The sequence below is a fragment of the Stegodyphus dumicola genome, chromosome 6, assembly GCF_044657685.1.
Source record: "Stegodyphus dumicola isolate Sdum_Otavi_A_Nest chromosome 6, ASM4465768v1".
NCBI classification, from domain to species: Eukaryota; Metazoa; Arthropoda; class Arachnida; order Araneae; family Eresidae; genus Stegodyphus; species Stegodyphus dumicola.
Window position 1 is genome coordinate 66177515 of NC_140773.1, and position 16363 is coordinate 66193877.

Sequence of the window (16363 nt, forward strand, 5' to 3'; positions counted from 1 at the left end):
TCGGCGTTTTCCGAATCAACAGCATTTGTTTTAGTTAGATTGACCCATGAAAACTGTTTAGCGTTTCCAACACTATTCTCCCAGAGGTCCAAATATGCAATGCATCTTTCATAAAAGCCATCAAATTCTTTCACACTGTTACGGATTTGCTCATCTAGATTCCTGGAGATGTTCTCCGCGCCCATAGGGATAATAATTGAAGCCTTTCCTTCTGTCGGGTTTCTTTTGAGAGCTTCATGAGCTTCAGAAACCTCAAAAGCTGTTATCTTTTTCCCTTAACAGGGTGGCCCTGTTAAACAGCTCTCCGTGGCGCTCGTTAAATCAGTAAACAAGATTTTACTGCTGATGGGCACATATCTTTGTCTAAAAAACACGCTTTCAGACATTCAAAAAATCTATACAATTCTTTCCAGCGCGGGTATGATTGATAGAAACCGGGTATTTCCGTGTTAAATAAGTTCACGGTACTGTATCTCGGCATATTCACAAAATTCCTTTAGTTAAGTTACATGGACTGTGTGTATGTGGAAGTATTTATAAATCTTCAACCAGTAAGTCCTGAGTATCGATTGAGAGACTATCTACTGCAGTTTGCACACAGTTGTGAAAAATGTGTGCTCCATATCCCATTCCATTGATTTCCCGTCCGAGGCTATTCTTCAGTCGATGGAAAACATTGTTCTTTTCTGCTCTTTTCACACCACCAAAGTTAGTGTTGAAGTTATCTCCACAAAAGCCAACTACTTGTTGTTCAAATAAGTCATTTTGCAACAGGAGAGACAATAAGTGATTTGTCAGAATTTTAGATGTTTCACCCTCCACAGATTTCAAACCTAACAGCTTTACTTGCACACTTGAATTAGGACTAAAGCAGAGCACAATAATTGGCACAAGTTTTATATCCTTTCTGTTTGATGCATCTATACTTACAGATACGTAGTTTGACTTGGTCAAGTCTTCTTTAAGCTCTGCTAGAGCTAAAGGAGCTAAGACATTTAAAACAATTGCCTCACAGTTTTTCCCAGTGATAATTTAGGTTCTCAAAACTTAGAAATTAGTTTTGACGAACAAGAATTCGAATTGAAACTTAGGCTATGGTTTGCTGTGTGGCAAGCAAAGGTCGCCTCTTTCGCTGCTAAGTCTTTGTCATTAAAGCTCGCAGTCTTAAAAAAAAGGGACAGTTTTGATGAACTAGCAGCACATGCTAAACTGTTTTTGTGTTTATTCGACTGCAAATTATCTTTTATATCGGATTGACCACCGTGAGCAACCAAAAACTTAGAATTACAATGTGAACATTTAACTCTATCGTCTTGATTAACAGTGCATGCCTTCTTCCCCCCCGAAAAAAATCTACGAATTTACACTACCGTTTTGGCATTTTAACAGAAAACGTATAAACTTTAACTTAGAACATAAATAAAACAGACTAGCACACTGACAATTATCTCTATAGTAAGAAGCTAGCGCCGAGGTGGGCGAGTCCAATGTTATTGCACACGAGGGGGTGTAGCGTGCAGCAAAATCTCTTCTGCCTCTGAATCTACATCCCTTAGTACCCAATAGTGGACTCGCCCGGAGAGACTCTCGCATCGCGCATGGTCACGATTGGCCGAGACAAGACGATACGATGAAAATATTTTATAGCAGACCGTCGCTCTTCTATAGTTTTCACTTTTCATACAGTACAAAAATAAATGCCAAAGTAATTATCCTAAATAATCATTCACAGTTAGTTACTTTTAGACATCTATAAAATCAAATTTAATTTTTACCGGGACGTGAAGTGAACCGGCCGGTACACCAGGATTTTGTCTGAAAACCGGGACTGTCCCAGTCAAAGCTTGGCGTCTGGCAAGAGTACCCATGAGGAATTCTAGGCGTATAGGATGGATATAAAGCATGAATGTGGCTATAAAGTGGATACAAAGCAATCAGCGTTCCAGAGCAAGCTATGGTACAGTGTACATCGTACTGAACGATATCAAGTTGCAGTTGCAATGTCAGGAGACACTTCTTTAGACAGTATCTGAATGACCTTACCCGAGGTCAAATAATTTAGAAATTAAAAGAAGGATGAGGTGTTACTTGAGTGGCCGAACATTTCACAATAGATTATGGCATTAAGTAACTAGCTTAGGTGGCATTTCGAAAGGTGAGAATAACTTTCTGAAGTTTAAGAAAAAAGGAAAGATAATTGTAATCTAAGCTTGCTTTTCGACTCGTTTAAAATTTTACATTAGCATTTTTCTCTTCCATTTAATTAACAGAAGGTATAATATTGGTCGTCCAAAAGCAACCACTACAGTATGTTGTTTAGCAGCCGAAAAGAGTCGATGATATACAGTAGGTAAAATCCCATGACATATGAAAGACACTATTACACAATATCATATGTACTACACAGTATCATACGTATCACCAACGAGACTGCACGCGGGCGGTCTGTTCGCTTTGTATGCCTTTGGCATTTACCTGTCAGAGTTTAAGTGTAATCGTCATTTCTGAGTTAATTCCCGATGGGGTATCGTTAAATGCTCTAAGGGAAGCACTGCCTCTAGGTAGTGGAGAATGAGGGACATATACCTACTTAAAACTGGTAGTCACAAGGTGTCCCCGTCTTCCCTCATTTACCTACCTACCTACCTATCGCAGACATTATTTACTGGATGTGAGAACACAAGGAATGAAAATGCCTGTAGATATGATGATATCTAAACATTTGGAGAGACAAAGGAAGATCGCTAGCATCCCTTCAACAGAAGACTGCGAAGACATGATGCTTTGTGACAGTACAAAACTCTTTACATATTTCAAGGCTGTTCAGCCCCTGATGACGATTATTACATCAAGAATCTTTATCCTCATATGAGTCTTTTAAGGGTGCAGTGGACCATTCAGTTCCTCTTATCATACGGCAACGCTACCCTTTGTCATATGTGTCACTCAAATGATGGAGCATCAAGGTATTCACCTCAGGGACTAGCCTGCATTCCTTTGAACCTGTCATATCCTTCTTCTTGGGCGTGTAGATTCTGGATATGTATTTAATTCCTACCGTAGACGTATCGTATTGTTGGCGTTGCATAAAACAGCCATTTTAACGGCATAAAGCATAAACTTTATTAACACACAAATAAAAATAATAAGTACAAACGATTAACACACAAGTATAACTGCGTATTTTGCATCCAAGCTGACATGCAACACGTTTCCTTCGTTACTTCGCTACTACGTACTAACTACTCTTCTGTAGTAAGTCTCATGAGAGAGAGGCGTTGCAGGCCGTTCGCCTAAACTGCGCATGCGTGGTCATCACGTCATGACACCTCCCCTCGAAAAGATTTGATTGCGTCTTTTAATGACCTGTCAAATCCACATAAAAAATAAAATAACATTCATGAAATTTTCGAACTTAATTAACCAATTCTTACCATTTTAAATTAAAATTACTTCAACATAAATTCAGTAATCTTATTCACTTAAAAAGATGTAACATTCACTTAACTTTTCAAACTTAAATCCTTCACATAATCATAATCATATAAGCAGTTATCATATAAAACGAGACAATACAAATCAATCATTTAAAATAAAACATAATACTTTAGCAAACCCTAGCTAAATCTATAAACCTATTACATAACGTTATGAAAAAAAATTTAGCATTTTAGCTGAAAGAAAATGTTCAAACTAAACAGTCAAAATGTCTTATAGTTCATATTCAGTTCACAACGTCAGTCATGCTTCACTCACTGGGAAATATAATCATGTCATTTTAAGTCACGTCATCAATAAACTCAGCATAGTCTTTTAGTCTACACATAATGTTTCGGTTCCATTTTGTTGACACATAAACTACTGGATGCACATATTCACTTTCTGATTCAACGATTAGCTTTAGCTGTAAAAGCTTATCTATTTGACAATCAACTTCATTTCTTAGAACTTCAGATATTCGATACGGTTTCTTCTTTCTTGGCATACTGCTAGGTTTCAGTTTGATGCTTTGTTCTCTCACATTGGCGATTTTCGGAATACCAGTTCTTAGGTTCTTATACATTTTAAAAATTTCCATAAGTTATTTCTTCTTATGCGGTTCAAGGTGTGTAAAATCACATTCTTCATTAGAATAGTGTTCTTTTGCATTCCGTGGAGCAATTCTTGGAACGTTTTCAACTTCGCCGAAATCAATATCTGTATCATATATCACACCGACATTATTCACAGCGGTATTGAACTCTCGTATATTGTTTGCGTGAACGTGCTTCGAGGAATTGTCAGGCATTTGTACTATGTAACTATAATCAGTATGCTTTTTGATGATCGTAGCAGGTCCCGTCCATCTGGCATAAACTTTGTTTTGGCTATCAGGTATTAAAACTATGACCCTGTCACCTTCCTTGAATTCTTTATAACGAGTCTTTCGGTTACGGTAGAATGCATAAGCTTGTTGCTTTCCAACATCTGTAAGTCCTGCGTATTCAGCAGCTTTTCCCAATTTCGTCTTCAAATCATTCAGATAATCGGTAACTGAAAACTTAACTGTCCATGAGGAACAAGAGTTTCATTAGTCCATGACGTTTTCAAAATAGACAAAGGGCCATTAGGACGTCTTCCATAAAGCATTTGAAAAGGACTAACACCAGTCGTAGCATTAGGAACTTCTCGATAAGCCCAAAGTAAGTACGGTAGATGTTTCTCCCAATCTTTGGAATGTTCTCTAATGGTATGAGGTATCATTCCCTTTAAAACAGCATTAAATCTTTCTACCAGGCCATTTGAACTTGGATGATAAGGAGTCGAGAACCTCGGGGAAGATCCGATCCTTTTCAAAAACTCTTGAGTCAACTAAGCAGTAAAATTAGTTCCTTGATCTGAAGCAACAATCTGAGGAATTCCTGTGCGTGAAAAAATTTGCAACAATGCATCGCATGTTGCTTTGGCATTCAAATTCTTCAATGGCACCGCTTCGGGCCACCTTGTACATTGATCAACAGCACACAGAATATATTTGTAACCTCTACAGCTCGGCTCTACAGGTCCTAGGATATCCACATTAATTACCTGGAATGGTTCTTTAGGACATGTTACTGGCGTAATCGGAACTTCATCAAAGGGACGCTTTTTCGCTTGAACTTGACAAGAAGTACAAGCACTGCAGTATTCATTAACATCTTTCTTGATTTCAGGCCAATAGAACGAATATCTCAAACGTTCGGCTGTCTTCTTGGTTCGCAGGTGACTTCCCCATAAGCTAGAATGAGCTAAGTCCAAAATTTGTTTTCTTCTTTCTTTGGGAACGACTAACTGGTAAACTCTTTCTCCTAGAACTTTATCTTTATGATACAAAAAGTTGTCAATAACAATAAAGTTATTACTTCCGTTCTTAACATTTTGCCAGCATGTTAAAGATGGGTCATTCATTTGTTGCACTCGAAACAGTTCTGAATCCGAAACACATTGATCGTGTCTCGTGCTACCTTTGGAATCATCCTTACCTGTATCTTCATATACAAGAGCACAACATTCTATTATCTTCTTAACAGTTTCATTACATTTTTCATTAATTAGGTTTTCCCTATCATGGTTAAGTATTTTGTCAAATTTTTCAGTTTCATGAAAAGGCATTTCACCGAAACTATCAGTAGTAATGTTTACATTTCTACATTCAAAATTAAACTTTCTTTTATCATCTCCCCTTAACTCATTAAAAGCACTTAACGACAAGAGTAAATCATTACATAACTTATCCACCATTGCACATGTTATAAAAATAGGTGACATAAATTTATCATTTTCAGAATATATTACTAAAGGTAGGTTAATGAGAGGAGCTTTCAAAGCTTGTCCGAAAGCTGACGTGAGGATAACACTTCCATGTGGTGTACGGTATTTTTCTGGTACAATGTTGGCCTTGACAACGGTTAATTGCGTGCCTGTATCTGCTACTGCATTAATTAATTTACCATCACGTATAAGTTTAACGGTTGGCAAGTCATCTATTAATTCTTTAACTTCTTGATTCGCAGTAAAATATTTAGAAGAAATCTTCGCAGTTACGGCGTTAGAACTATTCTTAATTTCTTCTTTAGCAACCCTTTCCTTACCTTCATGCAACAATATATTATGATACTTAGAATTACATTTTGAACATTTTAATTGAGAAGGGCAATTTTTTATTCTACAGTTCCTTTCGAAACAAAGAAAGCACCGATTAGAAGCCCTTGAACTCTTTTTTCTTTCTTCCGGAGACATAACGCATTTTTCCGAAGCATGATTTTCGCTTTCGCAAAATAAGCAAGGGAAAGTTCGAAAAACTGCAATTTTGCTTACGTTAGGAGAATAGCTGGCGCCAAATTTGTTGGCGTTGAATGAATTTCGAGTGTGGAAGTTGTTTCTCTTTTCATTTGGTTGAGAATGCCTTCCAAGAGAATTAGCGTGACTCTTAGAATAAAATAAATTTAATGAAGTTCGTTCGTGACTTTCAATTTCCCGTTTTAGAAATTTCATGAGGTTGTCGACATTAAAAGTTTCCTCATCTGCGTTTTGACGAGCAAAATCAAGCGTTATATCCTGAGGTATGCATTTCATTAACAAAGGGTATAGTAACTTTCCATACGATTCGGTCTTGACCTCTATCGAATTTAGTGACCTTATTTGTACGTTGCAGGTATCATATAATTCCCTCAAAGAATTAATGTCATTAGAACATCGGACAGGCCGTAAATTTAAAAGTTTATGCATGTAAGAATTAATAAGATCTTTTCGACCATATCTCTCTTTGAGAATTTTAAAAGCTTCATCGTAGTTTTCTGGAGATAAAGAAAAGCCTTCTATTGTTTTTAAAGCTGCACCGCCTAACAGGCTAAGCAAGTAATTAAACTTATCTACTTTAGATAGTTTTTCGTTTTGATTTATTGCCGTGTCAAAAGAATTGTAAAATGTCTGCCACATTTCAGCATTCCCATAAAATTTATCAATCATAATCTTTGGCAATTTAACATTATAATCAGAACTTTTAGCGACACCAGAAATAGATAAATTGTTACTATCATTAGAAGAACCATTAGAAACTAGCGAATTATTGCTATTTCTTTTTTCTTTCAATAATTTTGTGCCTCTAAAGCTCCATTTCGCAATTTTTTCTTCGTATTCCAAGGCACTTTCGACTTCGGTTTCAATGTCATTAACATCAGTCAAAGTTTTAATTTTTTCGTCTAACGCTCTCAAAGAAATAGCTTTTACTTTTAAAATTTCCAGAGATTCTTCAAGGTCTTCAAGGTTACCGGCTGCAATTAATGATTCAATAGCATTTGTTACTTTAGTAATGGCTGAACGAATAACTTTCCGTTCTTTCTTAGATTTCGTTAGCTCTTCAGCCATTTTTGTAACCTTGAATTCCACTTTACCACAAAATAAATTGAACAAATTTCTTACCTTTCTGAAGACTCACTTACGCATTTATCCGTGAACTTTGCAGAATGACATATCCTCCTGTTCTGACACCACTGTCATATCCTTCTTCTTGGGCGTGTAGATTCTGGATATGTATTTAATTCCTACCGTAGACGTTAAAATGGTTTACCGTTACCGTAGACATATTGTGGGCGTTGCATAAAACAGCAATTTTAACGGCACAAAACTTTATTAACACACAAATAAAAATAATAAGTACAAACGATTAACACAGAAGTATAACTGCGTATTTTGCATCCAAGCTGACATGCAACACGTTTCCTTCGTTACTTCGCTACTACCTACTAACTACTCTTCTCTAGTAAGTCTCATGAGAGAGAGGCGTTGCAGGCCGTTCGCCTAAACTGCGCATGCGTGGTCATCACGTCATGACAATCGCACACATATAGAACGTTTTCGAAAGACGCCTGGCAGCACGTCGCCAACCGCCAGCAACGATTCTGCTGTTGTGAGTGGACTTACAAGAGGAATTATCTATGATTCCACATTAGCTCAATGCCGATTTTATGTTAAGCATGAATATACTGCATCGCATTCAACTATTATAACCTTTATTGCAGTGCTTCTAACTGTTTTGCTGCGCTTGGAGCCCCCTTTTGAATAAAGATCCTCTGCGTCCTTTCGATGTCTTTCAGCGTCAGTTTACGGTCTTCTCTCTCCAACGATGTCATGATGTACCTTTTACGAAGTATGCAAAAGATTTGATTAACCCTAGATGCGAAAAAAAATCTAACAATTGCTCTTACCAATCTTTGATTATTTTCTTTAATTAAAATACTATCTGTTTAAGGAAAGAAGCTAAAAAGGGAGGAAAGAAACATATTTTTTTTCTTTATTTTATGCCGTCCATGTCTTTTATGGATTCAAACGACATTGTTTTCACATGGTGTAACTGTTACCAAGGCATTTTGTTGCAAAGCAGTTTTCAATTATCTGCTTTAAATGTTAGCACCTACTACTTAATTTCTAAAGTTTAAAGAGAATCCGACTTAAACCATTGAAACTAATTTACATATTCTAAGAAAAGTAATAGGGGAACTGAAGAATTTTCTAATATTGTACCGATTACATACAAAAAGCTCTATTTAAATATTATAGTATTAATACTTTATAGTATTAATTTATTAATACTATAAAGTATAAGCTAATTTATTAATACTATATACTATAAGCTTTATAGTATTAATAATATTAAGCAGGGGTGGCTAACCTGCGGCTCTTTAAAGGATTATTTGTGGCTCTCGATAAATGTACCTAGTTCCCTTTTAGTTTTTGAGTTATCATATTTAAAAAATTATTATCGTTCCGTATGTGTTTCAAAATGTCTTTTAAATTACGGACAACAAATATGAAAGACTAAGTGAAACGTTGTAACAAATTTCATTTCCGTCCATCGTCTCTTGATTTTTTTCTGAATCCACTTAAAATTAACATGATTCAAGGTGAGTTTTCTATCTACGATATAATTATGACCCGAAAAGCATCTGGAGAATTAGAATTAATAGAGATGGAAGATCAAGCTCTACAGTTAAAATACAAATCGACGCCGATTACTGAATTTTGGAAATTTGTACCAGAATCGAAGTATCCTGAATTAAAAAAGGCTGCTTGTCGAATTATTTCAATATTCGGAGCAACGTACTTATGTGAATCATTTTATTCCACTTTAAAATTCGTGAAATCCAAACACCGATCAGTATTAACTAACCAGCATCTCAAAGAATTACTGAGAAGTGCTCTCACCAATTTTTCACCAAATTTTAAAGAGTTATCTAGAGAAGTAAAATAAATGTGTTTAATATTTAATATTTAAATTCAATACACATATTTTGTTCTTTTATTTATATGTTTTCAATAAATGTAATGAAATGTTTAATACCTTTTTTGCATACCTTTTAAATACGTATTTAATTGCGGCTCGCGAAAAATTTCAAATTTTGAAAAATGGCTCGGACTATCAAGGAGCTTGTCCATCCCTGCTATAGAGGATATTTAGGCATTTCCAAAAAGATTTCGGGGGCCGTTTTATTAATTTTTAAAATGTGAGTAGTAATTTTTAAATGTTTGATACAAAGGCCCTTTTTTTGACAACTGCATCTTGATTTCCGTGATAGAAGGGTTTTTGTAAGATATCCAGAGGTATTGATTTCCATTTCTCTTCCACTACTTTCCAGAGTCCATCAATCATGGTGGGTTTCCGCTTAGAAAGAGCTCATTTTAAGAGACCAAAGGAACAACATTCCATAGGGGAAGCGTCTGGGAACTTTGCTGGAGTACGTTGAAAAGATGTGTATGGTATCTATATCAGTCTTTTTTTTTTTTCAATGAATGTAGTGGTACATTTCGAAGTATGACTTGTGGTTTTGTTTTGATGAAGTTTCATTATTTCCATAGGGATAAAAAATGGAATTTCATCTGCATATATTGTTCTCAGAACTTTCTCTTGATAGTACTTTAAGTTTATATTAGCATCTTTCTCCACTTTTCTTATTTTTTAATTTCCCATTTTAAGATAATCCTGTGACAATTATAAACACCTCACTGAAAATTTCTTTGCATTAACGGAATCAGGTGTATGCACTGTTTCTCTTCGTTTTCGTTAATAAATAGACGCTGTTTTTACAGCCATTTAGGTAAATTCATGCTTCATCAAGGGTCACAATGTATTTCCATTTGTGTCCTGCTAAACAATTTCCATATAGGATTTTATGAATTGTGAACATGTGCTTTAGCATTTTTAAACTGTACGACTTGGTTCATTATTTCAGTTATTGTTGCTACAGATGTATTTAAAGACTTTCCAATTGATTTCTGCGTCAGCGAATTTTTCTCTTATACAAACGATTTAACTTTAAAAACAGTGGAAGCAGTATGTACCATTTTTTGGGTATTCGTTCGGTATGTTCTTTCCAAGTAGAAGTAATGACTATCGGTTTTCCTTTTCCTATTGATAATGTTGCTTATTAATATCATATTAGGCTGTTTATTATTATATATTTAATGTCATGCCTTTCACAATTTTGAATTATAGAATAGGAATATTTCTCTTTGGAAAGCGCGAAAGCATAGTATACTTCAATCCACAGCTTTGTTTACATGTGACATTTTGAAATAAGAGGAATTTTCAAAGTAATAGACAATTAGTTTAGGTAGACAACTGATTCTAATTAAATAAATAATACTTCAGTTTCATCCATTTTTCTGCCATTTATTCCTAAATTAAGCCCTATCCTTTCAAAGTGCTGCAAATAAAATAATTTCATAGCTTCCTTTAAATCTATCAATAAAATGAAGTTCTCATTAGCAAAAAAGTCTAAAAACCCATTTGGTTTTTAGACATTTGTGTTTCCATGATAAAAATGCACGTCCAGTTCATTCAACATCAATGACCTTCTGCCCTCAGGATCGAAATGTACCAGTCCTGTTTCATTACACGTGATGACTCCATATAGAAACTCTAGATTTTCCAAGGGAAGCTTTGAGGAAGATCGCCGGACTCGTTCTTTTTGATCTGCATAATTTCCCTTGTCAACAGCCATGGAACACAGCCAGCACAGATGTCATTATAATGTTGTTATAATCAACGAGCACAAATGTTGCACAAATATCTAAATCGTTGGATAAGCACTGACAAAGGTTCTTTGCTATACTTGTTTATACTCGTGTGCTCCATGGTCTGTTTTGTGGTGATGCATTTTGGATAAATCGTTGAGTTAATGTTGTTTTTCTATTAGCTGTGTGGGCTTACAGACTACCTGAACGTGGTTGGTCCTGGTTGTTGCAGTAGCCGCATTAAAACATTTGAAGCCATCGACAATCATTAATTAGGTTCATTGTATTTTTACCATAGACTGGAAACACTTACTGAGATTTGATGTTGCTCAGTTACCCTCGGGTCTGTAGAGGAATTCGATCATTGCACCATTGGCGTAATAGGATATCATGTTGATCATTTGAGGTGGCATACTTCCAGCAACAGGAAATAAAAATTAGGTACAGGTTAAGCTGTGAAGGACAAATGCATCTACCTCCAAAATTTAATTTTTCTAGTGCTTACGATTTGCGAACTACAGTGCAGCTAGCATTACCTTTTGACCGACCTTTCTAGTAGCAACAACTCTTTGACATTGCTGGACTAGGTGATACTGGGGTCACTAAAATTTTCATCCTTGTTTGTTATACTTTTATGTCAAGTTACGTTTTGGTTATTTTAATGATATTTTTGTTTATATCACTCTTATTTCTATAGGAATCAATGTGAAACAGAATATTAATGGTTTACTCTTAGTTTATTCTTACAAATGTGCAATTTAAATTTAAAGGGAAGTTTTAAATTAATGTTTAAACATTCCAGATTCTTCATAATTAAATTTTGTGCTGTTGCGAATATAAACGACTCCATAATTTTGTGAAATAATATGCTGTCATTGATGTTATGTCAAGCTTTTGATTTTCCTGTTATATTTTACACAGATAATGTTTCTTCAGGTTAATAGTGGTAGTTGTTTCTTCATCGTTCTATGAACTTTACTGCATTTTAGGAAGGACCTTGCCAATCTACTGCTGGTTCATCTGGAAGTGACTACATTTCGAATTATTGGTCTGATGCCCAGTCATTTCTTAAATTTCACATACAGACATATACTTAATTACTGATAATTCTTCTAATTAATCATCAGCACACATTAAATTTTTTGTGTCGTTCTGATTGATATAGTGGCTAGTGTTGCTAGCTGTCATTATAGTCTCAAGCTAGAATCCAAGGGACAGACTGAATGTTTTTGTATGTGTATAGTGTTTTTGTTGCATAGTGTCACTTAAAATACTTGGAGGACCGAATGCTCTCTTGAATAGTTTGGAGGTTGGGAAACAAGGATGATAAGCTTTTAGACTTAGAATTTGAGAAATTATTCACCAAAATCGAATAGAAACTGTACAAAGTCGTACAGTTACCTATAAGGTGCCCTAGGCCCATAACAAGAAATCCTGCGTTCCGACTCAGGATAAAATTCAGAAGTTAATGCCAGATGAATGAGACAGATCACAGCAACACAACGTACAAAGAAGTACTATAAGGAAACAAAGAGAGAACCAATGGAAATATGCATTTTGACCATACTCGAATTCATTTGGACGATATTTTTTTGCCTGACATCTGTACGCACGGACCAAATAAAGGATACTTTTTTCTAAAACGGACTGTAAAATAGATTTATAATGGAATTTTTTATGACGTCTGTAAGTACTTATTTACGGATGTATGTATCTTCCAGATTATCTATGAAGAAGTAAAATAATTCCAGGAAATACATTTAAATGAAGGGGAGAACAAATGTGTATAATTTAATAGGCCGTACAAGGAAGTCATGAGGGATCCACATCATATTTTTTATTTATATCATTCTTTTCATTTCGTAATTTTATTGCTCAAAATGCTATAAATATTCCTATCTATTCTTAATTCTGGGTGATAAAGTTATAGAAATTTGAGCGCAGCTAATAATATTTTCAAATCATACCTGTGAATAAAAATATTTAAATTAAAGTTTGCTGTGCATAACAATGTCTTTCGTTATCTATTCTAGACATGACATGGCTAACAATTACCTTCGCAATGGCTGGCAAGTTTTTTAATGCCGCTTCCTTTGACATTGTTTTCATTTTCACTGCTGAGATTTTTCCAACTGTGGTTCGAAATGTGGGTTTAGGATCAAGTTCCAGCTGTGCTCGAATAGGAGCAATGGGAGCACCTTTCATCCGACAGTTGGTCAGTCCATTTCCTTTATTTAACAATATTTAATCATTTAGCTGGTGCGCAGATCCCGTAAGTATAGCATTTACTTTCAGTATGATCAAACTCCTAAAATTTGACTTGTTTTGGTAGCATAAAATAGTATTAAACTCCTAAGAGACATTAAGGGAATTATCGCAATGTCCGGACAGAACTACAGAGTCTCGAAAAGATTTGACAAATCTTTTCGATAAATAAAAAGATTTGTCAAATCTTTTCATTAAATCAGAATTATGAATATAAATGCACGAATCGTGCATGTAAATTAGCCAACTACTTCCGGCTATATAGTTTAAAGTTACAGTATATTCAAATTTAAGCTTAGTAGCCAAGGGATACATAAATAATTTAACGTGAAGTTGGCTCCAAACATCTCACCAGCGTAATAATTTAAATATCAGCAACTGCAATGCAACCGAAGAATATTGTCTTATATGATCCAATTAATCTAGAAACGTGAACTCAAGAGGCAGAAACATGTTTTGTCTTACAATCCGAAAATCTCACGATAAATACTACCACATTAATTTACATTCTGGTAGGGAAATGGAAGAGAGAAATGATGGAGATCTAATAAAAATAACTATTTAAAATAATAGGTACCCTATACACCATTCGCAACAGAGTTTATTTGATTCACACAAGATAAACTTTTAGATAATTTAGCTATTAAGCACACCATGAGTCTAAAAAATTTAGATCTAAAGTTGAAACGAAAATGAGATTGGAAGGAATCAAGTTGATGATTCTTTAGATTTTTCTATATTTTGTACTAAAGTTATGTGTTCTCTGGCACATTTCACGGAGTCACTGAATGCTGAACAAGGTCAGTCCAAGTGCAAGGAATACTATTTCATTCCCTCATTACCTCTTCCAGAATTATCAGTATTCCCTAAAAATGGCCTTTCATGTGGGATTTCGCTTTAGTTAATAAACAGCAGTGAATAGACAAAAAATTCAGTGGCAGTTTTCATCGCTATAAGCATTTATATAATTATATTGGGCAAACGATATCTTCCGCTATGTATTGTTCTAGCATAATGAATCGCAAATCACTGTAAGCAATTTTTTTACAATTATCATATCCTTATGAAAAAATTTTATACATCGTTTGAGTTCTTCATAACAATGTTTAAACAGGCGAGTGCGCTTTCTACAATGCCCTACGAACTAACTAAAAATTAAAATTTCTGAACTGATGGACCTTAATATGAAATTTCCAGTCCCTATAATATAAACGACCTTTTGAGTTCGTCGTCTTAATTTCGTATTCATAAAAAAACATTTTCTGATATTTGGGATTCACATAAAGAATAAAATGTTAATCCACTTCTCAAAGAATCCAAAAGTGGTGAATGAAATTCCCATTTCATCAGCTTTTCGAAAATTCCAAAACTGAGCTCATGAAATATTCAGTTGGACTTCCGGGTAATTTATGTGTGGTATATAAGAGATCTGGCACAATTATTGTCGTCAGTTCCCTGCTATCTGGTTAAAACGCAAGTGTTTTTCAAATATAAAATTTTTCTTTTAAAACTAACTAATTTTTGACTCACCCCGTATACGAAGAGATAAAATAATTTTCGAGTAACATAGATGAAATTTCTTTTCTAGGGTGATGTTACACATCCTCTTGTGCCTCTTCTGGTTCCAGGAGCTTTGTCTATTATTAGTGGTTTACTGCTACTTTTGCTTCCCGAAACTAAAGGGGAGAAACTTCCCGACACTTTGGAAGAAGGCGAAATGTTTTCAAGGTAAGAACGTTTTCGCTCTGTGAAAGTAATGAAAGTTTATATCAAATAAGTTGAACTGGTCGAATCATTCTAGATTACCTTTATAATCCATTAGCATTGCTAGAAATGTACAGCTAATAAATTATTGCTGAGGAAGCAAAGACGAACTTTAACCATGCAGAATTCTGTAAATTAGTAAAAGTGAACGCTATGTACTATAAGTAGCTCATAGAATTTTAAACATATGTTGATAATTATTCAGAGTTATTCATTATTATAATTATTCAGAGATGTTGACTGTTCAGAGCATTTAATAAAAATCTTTTATAAAGATGTATTAGTAGATCTTCATGAAACAATAGAGATCATGTTTAGCATCATGAAACAGTAGAGATCAAGATTTGAAATAGTAAGATGTATAATTTTAAAACTCTATGATCTCTACGTAGCATTAATTTTACTAATTTCCAGATTTTAAATGCTTAAGTTTCCTTCTTGCTTTTACACTAAAATATTACTAATTAATATAAAAATGGGAATTATAGAATAAGAAGATTCTTCATTTCTTCTTGCGCTCACAAATTATTACGAAAAAGTTCATTTAAAACTTTTAACCAGAAAATAAATGTCTACGACGCTGATGATTTGTTTCTTTTTTTACAGTAAAAATTTATTAATTAATATAAAAATATGAAATATTGAATAACATAATTCTTCATTTCTTCTCGTGCTCGCAAATTAGTACGTGAAATTTCACTTTAAACTTTTATAGTCAAAAAATACATACCTGCTTGCCTCTAGATGATAACTTTTGATATGAATTTTGAACTTGGGAGTGAGGGAAGTTAAAAAGCCAAATCAGATGAGTATGTTAAAGGAGGAAGAATTGTGAAAATTTAGGGAAAGATTCGACAACTGAACAAAAATTTTCCCCAATGGCTATGATGATGGATTTAACGGTTTTTTTTTTTTTTTTTTTTTTTTTTTTTTTTTTTTTTGGTTTGAAGAAATTATGCGTTTGCAACTTCAGTTTCACCCACACAATTCTTTTTCTTACGCGTTAGAATATAGTAGGATATCTGTAGTTAGTCGGAATGTTTTTCGTTCTCTAAGCTGAAGCCCGCGGAAGACATAGCAGACGAAAACGTTGCAGAGAAAGGACGCAAGGGAAAGCATCGTCAAAAAAACATCGTCGTCCCTCGTGAGAAAAAATGAAGCAAGAAGAATGTAGTTTTAGAATACCGAGTTAAAAAAAACCCGGTGAAACAACTTCGTGGTTTTAAAACATCGTCGCACCAAATGTCATGGTGAAAAGTAAAGTACCTATAAATCACTTCATGATGATAACGTCGCAGATTTG

At 34.6% G+C, this 16363-nt stretch overlaps 1 pseudogene across 1 annotated transcript in view; it reads left to right on the forward strand.

The window, feature by feature from the left end:
* The window catches only part of LOC118204832 (organic cation transporter protein-like), a 58014-nt pseudogene that overhangs the window by 39257 nt on the left and 2394 nt on the right, over positions 1–16363 (forward strand). Inside the window, exons 11-12 of the transcript XR_015041655.1 lie at positions 13065–13246; positions 14885–15024. The product of XR_015041655.1 is annotated as an organic cation transporter protein-like (transcript). The remainder of the gene's footprint in view (positions 1–13064; positions 13247–14884; positions 15025–16363) is intronic.